The sequence below is a fragment of the Hermetia illucens genome, chromosome 2 (genome assembly GCF_905115235.1).
Source record: "Hermetia illucens chromosome 2, iHerIll2.2.curated.20191125, whole genome shotgun sequence".
NCBI lineage: Eukaryota > Metazoa > Arthropoda > Insecta > Diptera > Stratiomyidae > Hermetia > Hermetia illucens.
In genome coordinates this window covers 190739610-190754214 of record NC_051850.1, presented here as the reverse complement: position 1 = coordinate 190754214, position 14605 = coordinate 190739610, and the positions used below count along the sequence as shown (strand labels likewise).

Below are 14605 nucleotides of genomic sequence, written 5' to 3'. Positions count from 1 at the left end.
AAAGAGCGAGGACATACTCTAAAGTATCATTGTCAAGCTACTTATCAATGCAACCCTAATTTGCATACAGCCGGTCAGCGTCAGAAGCACATTGACTTGGATACATTTACACATTTGGTCAAGATCGCTTTTCGCGACAGAATATTGTAGCAAGAGTGTTATACTCAATTTGCGTTGATTAAATCTAAGGCCAAAGCGATAAACTCAAACTCAAGCCAGTTATTGAAGCGGTGGACCAAGTTTTGACCTCATCCCATTTGAAATGGCCTCAATCTTGCCCCCGAACCGAAAAGATTGTGCTTCGGACCATAGAATAAATTTCACTATCACTTAAGTGTCTATTATGGACGAAACAGAATGAACCCAGCAGTCTCGAACGACGATGTGGGTATCAGGAAGGCGGCCATCTTAAATGACGTGCCCATTTGTAGCAAACGAAAGAGGCGTTTAGACTGCCCCCTAAATATTTTGGCAATATATGTTCATATTATCCACTTTTGGCTGTAACTTTTATAGGGAGAATGCAAGACGCATCTTCTTCAAATGAATAAATGATTATGATTTGAGATGGTTGAACGGTGGGACTCTGCTTAAAGGAGCAGTCAATGGCAATGGAGAGGACAAGTTTCTGCGACTGCCGGGCAAAAAGTTAATTTATCAATGGTATTATACAAACATATTACTAACCTTGGTAAAGCTTGTGTCCATTGAAAATATTATCTTGAAGTGGCAATCATTGCAGGTTAGTCATGGCGAAAAGTCTGCTACTAAAAGCGCACATAACCTTCAGTGGAAGCGATCCTTAGCTGGTTAGATTTTCTGTTTGAGATGCTTATTTTAGCATAGCTTAAATATTCTAAAAACGAATATCTGTAATTAACTCTCAAAAATTCATCGCCCAATTTCGAATTCCATTCCCTGACACACAAGCGTGGGTTGATAACGGAAAGGAAAAGGCAGCTGTAGTTTTAGCATCTATTAGTACTGATTGGACAGTGTCAAGTAATCGCGGTGAATATCACACTAAACCTGGTATGCTGCTGGTTGACTACATATCATCATCCAAACTTTTTTTTAGACTTTGTGTAAAACAAAACCTTATTAAAATTGAATAATTACTTGGATACGGCTGAACCAATTTTCACGAAATTTGGTGAGAACGTGTACTCTATAAATGCCTTTACATACATCGGATGATTTTATGTTGAGTTTAAGGGGGGCTTTCTATACATGTGAAAGGGGGATGCACAATTTTTTTTTACCAGAATGCGGCCATATGGGGTATCAAATGAATTAGTACTTTTCAGAACTTACTTTCCATATTAGCTGGAAAATAAGGGAAGTGGGATCTTAGATGTTGGTCCCGTAAAGCGTAACAGATTTCATTCTCAGAACCTATACTATCAACATCTAAAAATAATCAAATACATCCCATTCCTTTATTTGCCTAAATAAAGTTAGTAATGGTATACTATAGGGCCTACAAATAAGTTCTGTCGGTTTTTTTGTTAAATTTGAAGCTTTATTGTGAAAAATTGGTTATACATTCATTGTTCAAAGTATTGCCCATCGCTAGCCACAACTTTCTTCCATCTTTCAGGCAATTCATAGATACCATCGCGCCAAAAATTGGCCGGCTTGGCCGCTATCCACTCATCGAGCCATTTTTTGAGTTCCTCGTAATTGGAGAAGTGTTGGTCAGCCAGGCCATGCTGCAGCGACCGGAACAAATAGTAATCGGAAGTGACCGTTTCGTTCGGTTTTAGCAGCTCATAGTATACCACACCCAGCTGGATTATCGTAATGGATCCACTTTTCATCGCCAGTAACTATTCGATGCAGAAAACCCTTTCTTTCTTGCCGTTGGAGCAGTTGTTCGCACGTGAAAAAACGGCGTTCGACGTCTCTTGGCTTCAGTTCATACGGAACCCAATTTCCGACCTTTCGGATCATTCCCATTGCTTTTAAACGATGGGAAATGGCTTGCTGAGTGACTCCAAGCGTTTTTCCAAGTTCTTCTTGCGTTTGCGATGGATCTTGGTCGAGCAATGCCTCGAATTCTTCATCTTCAAAAATTGTTGGCAGTACGGCGAGCTCTTTGTCTTCCAAGTCAAAATCGCCACTTTTAAACCGTCCAAACCACCTCTGACACGTTCGCTCAGATAGAGCATGGTCACCATAAACTTCCACCAAAATGCGATGACTTTCGGTTGCTTTTTTCTTCATGAAGTAGAACTCCCCGCAAAAACACATTATTTGGTACAAAAGTGGTCATTTTCGTTGATGAAAAAAGTATTGTTGTTTACACTTCAATTAAATAATTTATACTGACGTTTGTGCCTATTGACAGTAGCTTTCCGATGAAGGTTTGGAAATGTGGTTCAATGGAATAAAAAACAAGCTACGCCATCTATTGTGAAAACCGACAGAACTTATTTGTAGACCCTATACTATAATTTAGAAATTAATCAAAGTTTCCTTAAATTAATTCTATTTATTTAAAAATGTCGGAGGAACATAAGTGTTGTGCCAATAATAGTTTAAGTTTGGCAAGTTTGAAATAAAAACTGACACTTAATTTGAAAATCTGCCTTATAGAAATCTTCTTCTTCTTTTTCTTCAGCCTTTGTCTCGTTCACAAGTGGGGTCGGCTCGTCGTGATCAGCTTCGCCATTTGGCTCTATCGAATGCCTGATCTGGGTGCAATCTCGAGGCTTTCAAATCCCCATTTAGCGTCTCAAGCCACCGTTGTTTAGGTGTGCCTTTTGATCGTTTACCATCAACTTCGATGTTCAGACCAATCTTGGCAAGTGAATTCTCGTTGGCACGAATTGCGTGACCATATCGAAGACGCTTCTCTCGCAACTTTTCCATGATCGGTGCAATCCCATAACGATCGCGGATATCCTCATTTCGGATGTGATCTAAACGTGTGACGCCACTAGGCCTTAAAGAAATAAAGATGAAATTTCTTGTCAATACGGATACATATTATTGGCAGTGTGTAATGTCTTGTCCTTTGTGATATTTGAAAAAAACGCGATCATTTATATTGTTTTTTGAATCATCACCATTAAAGTTTGGTGGAGTTAAAAATAAGCAACTTAAATCCAGGGACTATCCACAAAAAGTTTCCGTCCGAAAAATCTGAAAAAATCATGATGATGTCCCCAAATGACATCTACGTTCCAAAATATCCCCTATAATGATATCTGCTCAGCTAAAGCCATTAGTAGTATTTTAATACATCTTGTTTTTCTTTAGCCTTTGTTCCGTTCACAAGCGAGGTGGGCTCGTCGTGATCGGTTGCGGGTTTGTTCTATTAAAGGTCTGATCTGGATGCAGTCGGATGGCGTATAAAGCCATCGTTGTTGCGGCCGGCCTTTTGGTCGCTTACCATCGACTTCGATGTTCAGATCAATCTTGCCAAGTTAGTGTGAATTACGTGACCATACCATCGAAGACGCCTCTTTTGTAATTCATTTTCGCTGTTCATTGTTTTTTTCAGTTGACTAACACTCAGAACCATAGAGGGTGAGAGGGCGGATGACACTGCATAAATTTTAGATTTGAATGATGAAATGCCATTTCAGGTTACCTTAATGCGTGAAGCAATTTCATAAAGCAGTTCTCCATTGGCTGATTGCATTGACCCGAGATATTTAAATCGATCACTTCTGGGAAGGCCACTGCCATTGACAGTGATAGTGCCTGTTTCACCGAGATCGGTCGACAAAAATTCAGTTTTATTAAGAGTCAAGCTGAACCGTGCTTCATGAAGCGATCATTTGATTTTTGAATAAGTTGCTCGAGATTATTTTTGCTATTAAATGCTAGGAAAACTGCTGCATAAAGCAGTGTATAGGTGCTGGACGTTGGATGTCCCTTGTGACAATGTGCATAACAAGAACAAAGAGGAGGGGTGAGAGGGAGCTTCCTTAATGAACACCTACAGAAACAAGAAGCGGTTTTGACACCTCGAACTTTACTTTTCGGTTCGTGGTGGAGCAATTTAACTGAGCGGATGAGTTCTTCTGGCGCTAGGTGTTGCCATAGAGTGCGCCAGGCTAGCTTGTGTGGCACACGGTCATACGCTTTTTCCATATTCGAAAATGCAATGTAAAGAGAGTGATGCATCTTACGGTGTTCCTCCATGAGTAACCGCGCAGCGTGTATTGCGTCAGTAGTTCCATAGTTCTTGACAAGCTCGACTTGGTTCACGGTTATTTGAACGATTTCACGAATACAGTTGCCAAGAATGCCTTCAATAATCTTGGTTGGACAACAACTGGATGGGAGGGTAATTTGAAAACTCTTCTGGACTATCGTATTGGAACTGTGGTACTTTCTTGCTAGGCAGATGGTGTTCTAGAATCTTCAATAACCCGATTGAAGAAAGCACTGAGCCACAGTGTTAGGTCCCATCTGTTCGCCTTCAAGAGCTCAAATGCGACGTTGTCAGGTCCTGTGGCTTTCTCCAATTTCATTTGTTTTATTGCTTCCTCGACTTCAGTGGCACTGACACTTACGTCTCAGTGGTTTAGAGTGAGTACCTGTCTGGTGGACGTAATCCTACGGTCTTCTTAAGACACGAATTGATTTTGTGAGCACAATCAAAGCCTCGCTGAGACAATGACAACGGTACCAGTCCGTACTGAGTGCATGGCTAAGTTTATTCACACTGGTGGATGCAAGACCTACCTAAATATCTACCAAACTATGGAGTACGGCACCCGTGCTGAAACGCAACACCACGTTTGAAGCCCAAACACCCATCAAATTCCCACTAGGGAGCTAACCGCAACAACCGAGCTAAACGCACATGAAACAGAAATTCTTCTGAAACACGTGAATTCAGGGCTATCCTGGTTCCCATGACACCAGTATATCTCTGGTAACGTTTCGTGACCTACTACTACTTCAGATGAACCCTATTAGGCATTTGGAGCATTCGCATCACGGTCGGCAAACCAAAATGAATACAACGTTTCCCGGTACCACCACTATGGAGGTTCTTGTCATTACCGCAACAGAAGTGCTTGATATCCTGTGTGCGTTGGTGTCTGCTTTTGACAAATTGATACAGATCTCTCTTGCCATCCAGAGTGTTCAGTTTATTGTAATGGATCACTCACATAGTCGCGATCGTTTTCTTTGCTTCCCGGTTGACTAAAGTTTTTTTCACGGACGCTCATTTGAACATCGTGATTCCAAAGTCGAGTATCTTGGTTGATGAACCATTTAACTGGCTTGGTGATCCCGAGTGTTGCATAGGTCGCTTTATGGATTGTGTCTTTAACTTGGTTAAACGATCCTTTCACATTCTTAATGGTTTGTAATCGCTTAGATGAGATTTCTTCTTCTCTCCTCTCACGAAATCACCTCTATTTAAAGCGCGGCTGGCTAACGTTCCTCACGCTGTTTTACCGGTGGCTTGATTCGCAAGACGACGATCAACGGCCGATGTTGAAGTGCGATAGTCTTATAAGAAACGGCTTTGCAGTCAGTGAGGGTGTAAAACGTCGACGTCTTATGAGGATATAGTCGATTTGCGTTTTACTGCACTATAAAATTTAGGAAGATGGGGCAATCATTTGATGAACCATGCATTCATAATTCCAAGATCATGGGTACCGCAAAATCGACTATACCCTCGCCACCGTCATTGCTTCAAACTCTTTTTCCCCATGGCCCTTGTTATCGTCTGCCTTTTCACCCACATGACTTATTAAGGTCGTCCGGGATGATATAGTCATCAGTAGGCACATTACAGGTCATTGCATTGAGAAGTTGCCAGAAGACATCTTTTTCGGCATCATGTCGACCTGTCTGTGTTGCGTACGCGGTGAAGAAGTGAATAGTGCGATGGCCCGATATAATGGTGAGCTTCATCAGCCGATCATCAAATCGTTCGACTTCTTTAATGGTATCACGGAAACTCTCTAAGATGGCAATGCCAGCACCATATTAAGTGTGTAGGCTTCCAGAATAATGAAGACTATAGCCATACTTATCGCGTTCACGTTCTATGTTGCAACTTTTGGCACCTGACCATCGCGTTTCTTAAAGAGCGCAGATATTAATTCGCCTTTTCCGAGGAGCTCTAACCAATTCCTCGGTCTTTGCAGTGAGGGTGACAATATTTAGCGTGCAGGCATGTATTTGATTTGTTGGGACTAATTTATTTGCGTGCTGACGCCGTTCATGGTTCGAGAGCCCTTGCCCATTTCTCGACAAGATCAGGGCCCGTCTTGCCGCGTCGACTGAGGTGAACGCCCCAGCGTTTTTTTCGAGGCTTATGACTCAACACGATCCTTTTGCTTTTAACGACATTGTCCTATTCTCCTTTAGTCTTTGTCCCGTTGAAAAGTAGCGTCGGTTGCCGACTTAATTTAAAAATGAATAATCCGACTTAAAACATATGCACTGCGAAATTTGTACAAATGATCCCGTCGAACATCGAAATATTTTTATATAAAAAATTGACAAAACCTGAATCGCCGAGCTTGCTGCTTTCGATTTTTTTATTTGTCCTTGTAAGTGTATTATTCATTGATTACTAAGGATTCCTTTAGTCAACATAACATTCATTTAAAGGATCGTGACCCGTAAAGTTACTTTTGGGATAGCCTTCGGACTTCTCACATTGGTAAATATCGCAAACACTCGTTTCCGTAAATTCTTCTAAATGGATGCGTACGAGTGTTTTGTTAATGTTTGATCTCCCATAAGTACCCCGCACTATCCTCATGCTGTCTTAATGAACACAAAGTTAGTGTCAAACAATCACTGGAATAAGGCGATAATAATCAAACATGTTTCTTTACATTCGATACAAATGCGGAAGAAATTGTCCAACCCCTAAAAGTATTATGATAAAGTCGGTAGTGGTAACACTCTGAATGACCTTGTTTGGACCACGACTGCCGAAAACAATAGCTGAGCCAGACACTAGAATGATTTTCGGTGCAGCTACCGCCCCCTGCTCTTGACTACTTATCGACGTCTATCCCAAAGCTAACAAGACCACAAACAGGGCGAGTCAGAGATGCATTTGAATTAATTTGATATAAAATGTAAAACAGGGCAACGACTTGAGACCTTGACACTGTCTGCATTAACTTTTATTGGCATTGTTGAGTTAATGTCGCAGTCATTTGCGCTCAGATGAACATATTCCACCGTTCAGCAAACTTTGTCCTGTCTGGACTGTGCTACTAACATGCTAGTCCAGTAGATATATATGAATCGGTTAACTACCGCCTGCAAATACGTTGGGTTGGTTGATTTCCATTTTGATGCATCATCTTGACTCGGGTTCTGCTCTTCCATGGCATACCAGATATTTTCCGCAAATTATATGAGTTGCAGTTCTGCTCTGTTAGTCTATTTCCGAGCGGTACATGTGGAGAAAGAGTCGGGTCACTAAGAAATGAGTGCTTAGAGAAGTCGAGTGATGGCGACAAACGACAGATCTGCTTGTATGGCAAGCTGACCTCAAATATTAAGCATTTTAGGAACAATATACAAAAACGATTTGCCCTAATTGAGAGTTGAAATAAAATTATTTATCGCTGAATCGCGACCGACGTTTACTTGACGTCATAGCGAAATGCTAACGTTCTCATAAACCTAGTTAGCTCTTTCTGGGAAGACGGGGCGATTAATCAAGATAATTGTTAGTTGATATAATGTTTTTCACAATAACTCGAAAATATTTTGCATGCACAAGTCTTGAAGAAATTATGGATGGAAAATGAGCGTGGTCACTGTTAAATAATAACAACAATTGATTTTTCGAAAATTCGCAAATTTATTGATAATTTGGTCGTCAATACTCAATGCAAATACCTCAGTAGCAAGTCCAATCTCCTGCATTGTCAATTATGGCCTGGCACCGTCGGGGCATACTTTCCACTAGTTTTTCTGCATATTCTACCGGAAAAGACCTCCAAATTTTCCGAATTTGTCGAGAAAGTTGATCTAAATTACATGGCTTGCGTCTGCGAAGCTGCATTTTCATCAGAGCCCACACATTTTCTATGGGATTTGCATCCGGTGACTGAGATGGCCAATCTAAAGTGACAACTCCGTTTTGCGCCTTCCACTCGCTACACGCTCGACTCCGATGTTTCGGATCGTTGTCCTCTTAAAGGATTCAGCTTTCATTTTTCTTGATATACCATTGCTTAGCAGATGGTAACAAAGCCTTTTGATATATTTTATTCATTTTTTCGGCATTTAAATTCTCGGTAAATAAGAACAAAGTACCGAAACCTTTGTTTGAGAAGCACCCCCAAACATGGACCTTGACGGGGTGTTTAACAGTCCGTTGAAGCATCCTACTGGTGGAGGTTGCCCAGGCGTGTTTGATGCTCGGAAATGCCCAGAAGGAGGATTCATCAGAAAAAATTAAGTTGCTCCAATCGCGGTCCAAGTTTTCCTTCGCCTATTCCACTCAACATTGGTTTTTCCAAAGTACTGCGATATTTCAGTTTATTGGCAAGCAAGTGCCTGCGAATCGTTCCGTTTGCTTTCAATTTCATAGCAGCTCCACGTAAAGTCAAAGTTGGATCTTTCGAGAACAATGCGAGAATCTTTTTTTCGTCTGTTTTTTGAGACTTTGCTTGCACTTCCGCGATCAGGAAAATCATCAACGTTACCGACCTTTTTATAGTGATTTATCCACTTGCTAACGAACTGCTTCGACTTTCCCATATATTTCGCAGCAGCAGTTTGTGTTAATTTGGGTCCTTTTTCATGCAAACATAGAAAAATTGCCTCAAAGCGAGAGCACTCATTTCGAAAAACCACTCAATTGAAGACTAAATTTGACAGAGAGCTGACTTTTTACAAAAAGCATGAAGGACTGAGGTGCCCTCTATGTCATAGAAAAAGAAACAGGGCGCTCAGATTTTTTATCTACGTGTAACAGTGACCACGCTCTTATGTAACAGACTGTAACTTAGGACTCACACACACCCACACCAACGGAAAAGAAACAACAAGTTTTTATTACTTCAATTAATTAATCGTTGGAAACACCGCATAATTTCACTCTGACTATTGATTTGATTAAAGCCAAGCTAAATGCACTAACCATAAAGGCTTTAATTAAAGCCTAAATCTCTTTCTCTCTCTTTGGACAATTCAACGTTTAATCGTTCCAGGTATTGACAATAAATGTCAACAGTAATCGTTTCATTTGGTTTTAAAAGTCCGTAATTAATGACGCACGTGCAGTCCCACTCAGCGCACAACACGACTTTATTCAGCATTAATATGGATTTGGGGTTCTATCTATCTGGAACGATGGGGATTGGAATAACGAATTAATTTTTCATCTCTGGTTACAATTCGGAATCCACTCCTCATTTACAGATCTTGCAAATTTTTCCATCTTTCTGAGCGCAATGCTGGCCCACATTGCTTCCTACAGTGTACCGTTATGGTCTTGAATGAAGTGCTCTAACATACTTAAAGGCTCTGATCCAATATAGATTGTTGCACCAACTATTATTATTTCAATTAATTAATCGTTGGAAACACCGCATAATTTCACTCTGATATTATTATTCATTTCCCAGTTGTCACAATCTCGGCAGATGCCGGATTTTCCTAATACTAGCACTAAGTTTTAAGCATTTATGCTCGGACGATCCTACCTACTTTAAAGATAAAAGGGTGCTGGTGGTGGTGGCCGGTGGCATGTTAATGGGAAAATCCGTTGAGAACTCCCCGCAATATCCAACTCGTATGCAGAATGGTATATTTCTGCATGGTTTGAACCACACTTGTGTAAGAGAAAAACCACAACCGCATTCTCGAGACGCCAAATTTTTTTGATTTTCTCATAGTTCACCTTCTTCTCGACGCATTTCTGTTAAATGTTGCTATTATGGGGGATAGCAGCATCAATAATATACGCGGAGCGACCCGTCTTGTTAACTAACAGCACGACAGATTTGTTGTGTAGTGTATGGCGATCAGTTAGAACTTGCCGGCCTCAATACATGCTGTAAGCAGTACTATCAAGTAAGTCTGTCTCGGTCATAGTCTAGATCTGGAGGTCACCAATGCTATGTCCGGCATGCGGCTCGTGATGACATTTGCGGATGTGTTGGATTCGACACTTGTCTAATCCAAATTCCATCCCAATATTATGGCTAAACATGTCCATTATTCCCAACAGACTCCTAAGATGGTCATCAGTATCAGCACACAACTTGGTGTTATCTAACCACATCAAGTGTGTCAGCTCGCATTTAAGATTCATTGCAAAACCGTGCCCTTTTGCATCATTCAGTAGCCATAAAAGGGGTCTAGTGCCACGCAAAACCAAGGGGACTCAACGAATTCCCCTGGAAGATGCTTCTTCGTATATGGATAGGTATGAGGTATTGGCACCCTCAAATGAACGTTGTGATAAGGTGGTATGCCAGTCTTTCATGATTCCCCAAAAACTTTATGAGTTTGGGATCAATGCGATGCGGGATGCTGTCGAAACCCTTGGCTTAATTGATATAGTAATTAAAGAGGTTTCTTTGGCATATAGTTACTTGTCCTACAACTAACGAATCGATATTAATTGTTTTTTTGCCATCTATTAACCCGAGTCGGCAGCCCTTCTGCTCCTCGCACAGAATATTGTTGGTCTCGGGGTTTGCATTCTACTAATAATGGACGTTATGGATTTGTAGAGGCTTGGTAAGCAAATAACCGGTCTTGTCTCTGCGGGGTCCTATACCGTGTCCTTAGGGATAAGGTAGGTAATCCTCGCAGTGAGGAAGGGTAGAAATTCCTCCGGCCGACTTATGACCTGATTTATGCTGTGTGTTAATCGATCATGTATACTGGTGAGCTTTTTGTACCAGAAGTTCTGCACTCGATCCAGACTTGGGCCCCTCCTATTCTTCGAGCTGTTTATGGCTCGTCGAACTTCCTCTTCGGTAACATCCGCAAAATTCATACCCGACATAGTGGCATGATGGGTGCCTTCGACACAAATCCACTGAACATGCTGAACGAGTAACCCCCAAAGACCACTCCATATTCTTTTACCTCTATCGAAAACTGGCCTGTCTGGATGCTCCGTTGGGATTGGGATGAAAAAACTCCGCTGGTTCGTCACGTACGTTGCATTCTGAACACGTCTGGAGTGATTTTCGTCATACCGCCGAAACCGACTGCATACAACTGACAGTTTCTGCCTTAGAATTTCAACTACTTGTTTCTCGCTGGTGATCGAATTGTTCCGGTAAACACTCTGCACTTTATTTCTGATCCGTCTGCTGGCATTGTCATAGCTAATTTGAGTCTGCCTAGCCTTAACGAGTCCCGCCAACGTTCCTGACGAATTTTCCATGGTGGATCTCTTCGGTCACTCAAACCAATAAATCGAAAGCGAATCTTCTGCAAGCCGTAACTGCACCACAACACATAAGTGATTGTAGATGCAGCAGCGCCATATCAACACGCAGCGAAGATACAATCTCATTGATTTGTGATAGAATTCTCGGAGTTGCTGGAGATACTAAGAGCCTGGGAATGTCTGGTCTATGCAGTGGATCTATTTCCGAGAATTTTATACACGCTCTTTGGAATTCGCCCCGAACCTCAATGGAGACTTCAGCTTCAGATGTGCATTGAAACTAGTGCTTCGGCGAGTATTGAAACTTTCGTCTGCAGGCCGGGGTGGTGTTGTTGATGCCGCCGCGTCTGCCCCCATCGATGACCTAAAGTCGAATAAATTCCCTGATGATGGCCGGGATTGTGTCCGTGCGAGTAACAAAGTGATACTGATCTGCGACTCGCTGCACAGTCACGTGCGCGTATTGCGAGAAACGCTCGACGAATTTTTGGTGCAACAAGGGGGCGGTAAGATGTTGTATCCGCCCCCGCCATTAGTAGGAGCGGATGATGAAGTGGTTAATTTCCTCAGTCCGCTTCATCCGCTGCCTACGCGAACGTACTGAAGTGGTCACCGCAGATTATGGCGAAACAGCTGCAGCAGGCGGAGCAATGTTGCTGCTCAAAGTGCGCTTAGATGTTGAAAAGCCCCGATTAGCGGTTTCGACGCTGTGCTGTCTATTACGGGAGCTGGATCCAGTCATCGAGTCAGACTACTTCCGCCGTTTATCTGTATCGGACCTCACAATTTTCCTTCTTCTCATTTTTAAGGTTTTGTTTGTAAAACAAAACCTTATTAAAATCGGTTTACTGTCTGTGTGTCTGTCCGTCTGTCTGTCTGTCCGTCACACGCATTTTTCTCGGAGACAGTTATAGCGATTAACACCAAATTTGGTAGAAAGGTGGGAACTGTGAACGCTCACGCATACAGTGAATTATAATACATCCTTTTACGTCGAATTTAAGGGGGCGTCCCCATACATGCAAAAGGGGGGTGTAAAATTTTTTTTCATCAAATATAGTTATGTGGGGTATTAAATTAAAGGTCTCGATTAGTACTTTTCAAAGCCGATCTTAGTTTTGACATTCGTTGGAAGGGTGGGGAGCGCGGGGGGTTGAAAGTGATCACCTCTTTAAGGGGGCCATTCTCAGAAACTACCAAACCCAAAAATCTGAAAAAAATCAGGAGGCTACCACTATATGGTGCCTGGGCTCCGAAATACCTTCCATATCGATACCTGTTCAAATAAAGTTAATAGTAGTATATTACTATAATTTTTAGTAATTGACAGGAAAACCCCCTTAAGTTCACCCTAGAATCACAAAATTTTGCAGCAATGTAGGCTACAGTATAGATCATGATCCTGCCAAATTTGATGAAAATCGCACTATTACTAACTAAGTTATACTAGGTCAAATCTGTCGCTCTTCTGCAAATTCAAGACTATGAATGTCAATATCACTTGAAAGTGGCTATTTGCTACATGCTAATGGGACAAATGCACACCCAAATCTCTTTATAAAAGAAATATACAAAACCTTTCATACCTGAAGCGTCTAGCTTTCGGTTTCCCGACTTGTTAGCTTTCTTAGTGAGAATCTGCAAGATTGCAAAGTTCCTGCACTTTCCTCATCTACCCACTGAGACGCTGCCGTGGTGTACAGCAATTCAGACTGATACTATCCAATCCCTCCTCCTTTCACAACCGGGGTTGGAATCGGCTACGGCGGAGTTATTATTAGTATTATCTTCCCACTGTCGACTATGGGAAGTGTTTGTGTAACTTAGACAATGCAAGATATTCATATTTCCTAACCGAATATTTCCAAGGATAATAATCAATTCTAAGGATCCCACCCGGAAAGTCTATAAGGGCAATATCTATGGTAGAAAAAGAAGACGAGGCAGACCCTGCCTAAGATGGAGCGATGGCGTAGGTTAGGACGCCAGACAGCTTTTAGGGATATCGAATTGGTGGACCTCGGCGCAAAACCGGGATGTCTGGAGTTCTTTATTAAGGCAGGCCTAGACCGGATACCGGTTGTTGCGCCGTTGATGATGATGAAGGATAATAATGAATAAACAAAATAGCCAAGTCCTATTCTAGAAGATGAAGATAAATTGTTTCATTCTCGATTGCTAATTCGTATTATTACATTATTTTCCTTCGAACTTTAGATATGCCAATCTCAGCATCCATCTCAAATACGTAGTTGATATATTTATTAATGGTTTATATTTTCATATCAGGAAATGTACTTAGGCACGTTGAAGTCTTATTTTGCGATAGCATATTTTATGTTTTGCAATTCAGTAGAATTGCTATTCGAGAGTAATTTATAACTGACGAAGTACACAAAGTGCATAGTTGACAATAATTGATTTTAATTTCCAGGTCTCATAACTCGGGAGATTCGACCAATGTGTTGAGTACTTATTTACTGTTTACTACTGATTTGTGGAATAATAGCGCATTGCAACAAATCTATTTTATTTGACCTCAATGCGGTTTTGTTATTTGCCATTTTGTGACCTCATTTGGGATATGAACACGAGAAATAGGTTCCCTTAACTGGATGGAAAAACATTTAAAGAGAATTGTTTGTATCTTTGAAGATCTCCCATATAGGTACAGGATACAGCTTTGTCCTTTCCCTCTCTCTCTCTCTCTTCCAGCATAGACGATTCCATTTATGGCGTAACGATCAGACCATTTGTTACTAGTGCTTCCTACTTTGTACCGAGTGCAGGCAGAATGGTGAAAATCGATGACGGGAAAAGTGCACTCTTTCATTACAAGCGACCGAACAAGGGTAGGGGAAATCTTCTCCTGTCCTATTTATCGATTTTTCATAGTGTGATACTTATACTAGCGCATATGGCGTGCAAATCATTCCATATAGCATCATGGTCTCTACGCGCTCAAGAGCTGAATGTGGTTTAATGGAGAATGCATTCCATGCGCTTGACGTTGGCTGCCGTTGCACTGACAATGCCAGTTCCTGCTTTTCTTCGAATACGGCGGCTACTGCAGCAGAGCACTTAGGGTTACCGTCTGCTTCTAGGGGAGACTAGGTATACATTCAAGTCCCTTCTTTCGGATTTCAACGCTTCGCACAATTATAGCATATGACCACATTCTACGCAGATTTATAAAGCCACTGAGTCTCCATTAAACGAGAGTTTTCTGCAGAA

General features: G+C 41.6%; 1 protein-coding gene across 1 annotated transcript in view; it reads left to right on the top strand.

Annotated features, from left to right (window-relative positions):
• The window catches only part of LOC119650241 (uncharacterized protein DDB_G0271670), a 329297-nt gene that overhangs the window by 241554 nt on the left and 73138 nt on the right, over positions 1 to 14605 (top strand). The window lies entirely within an intron of this gene.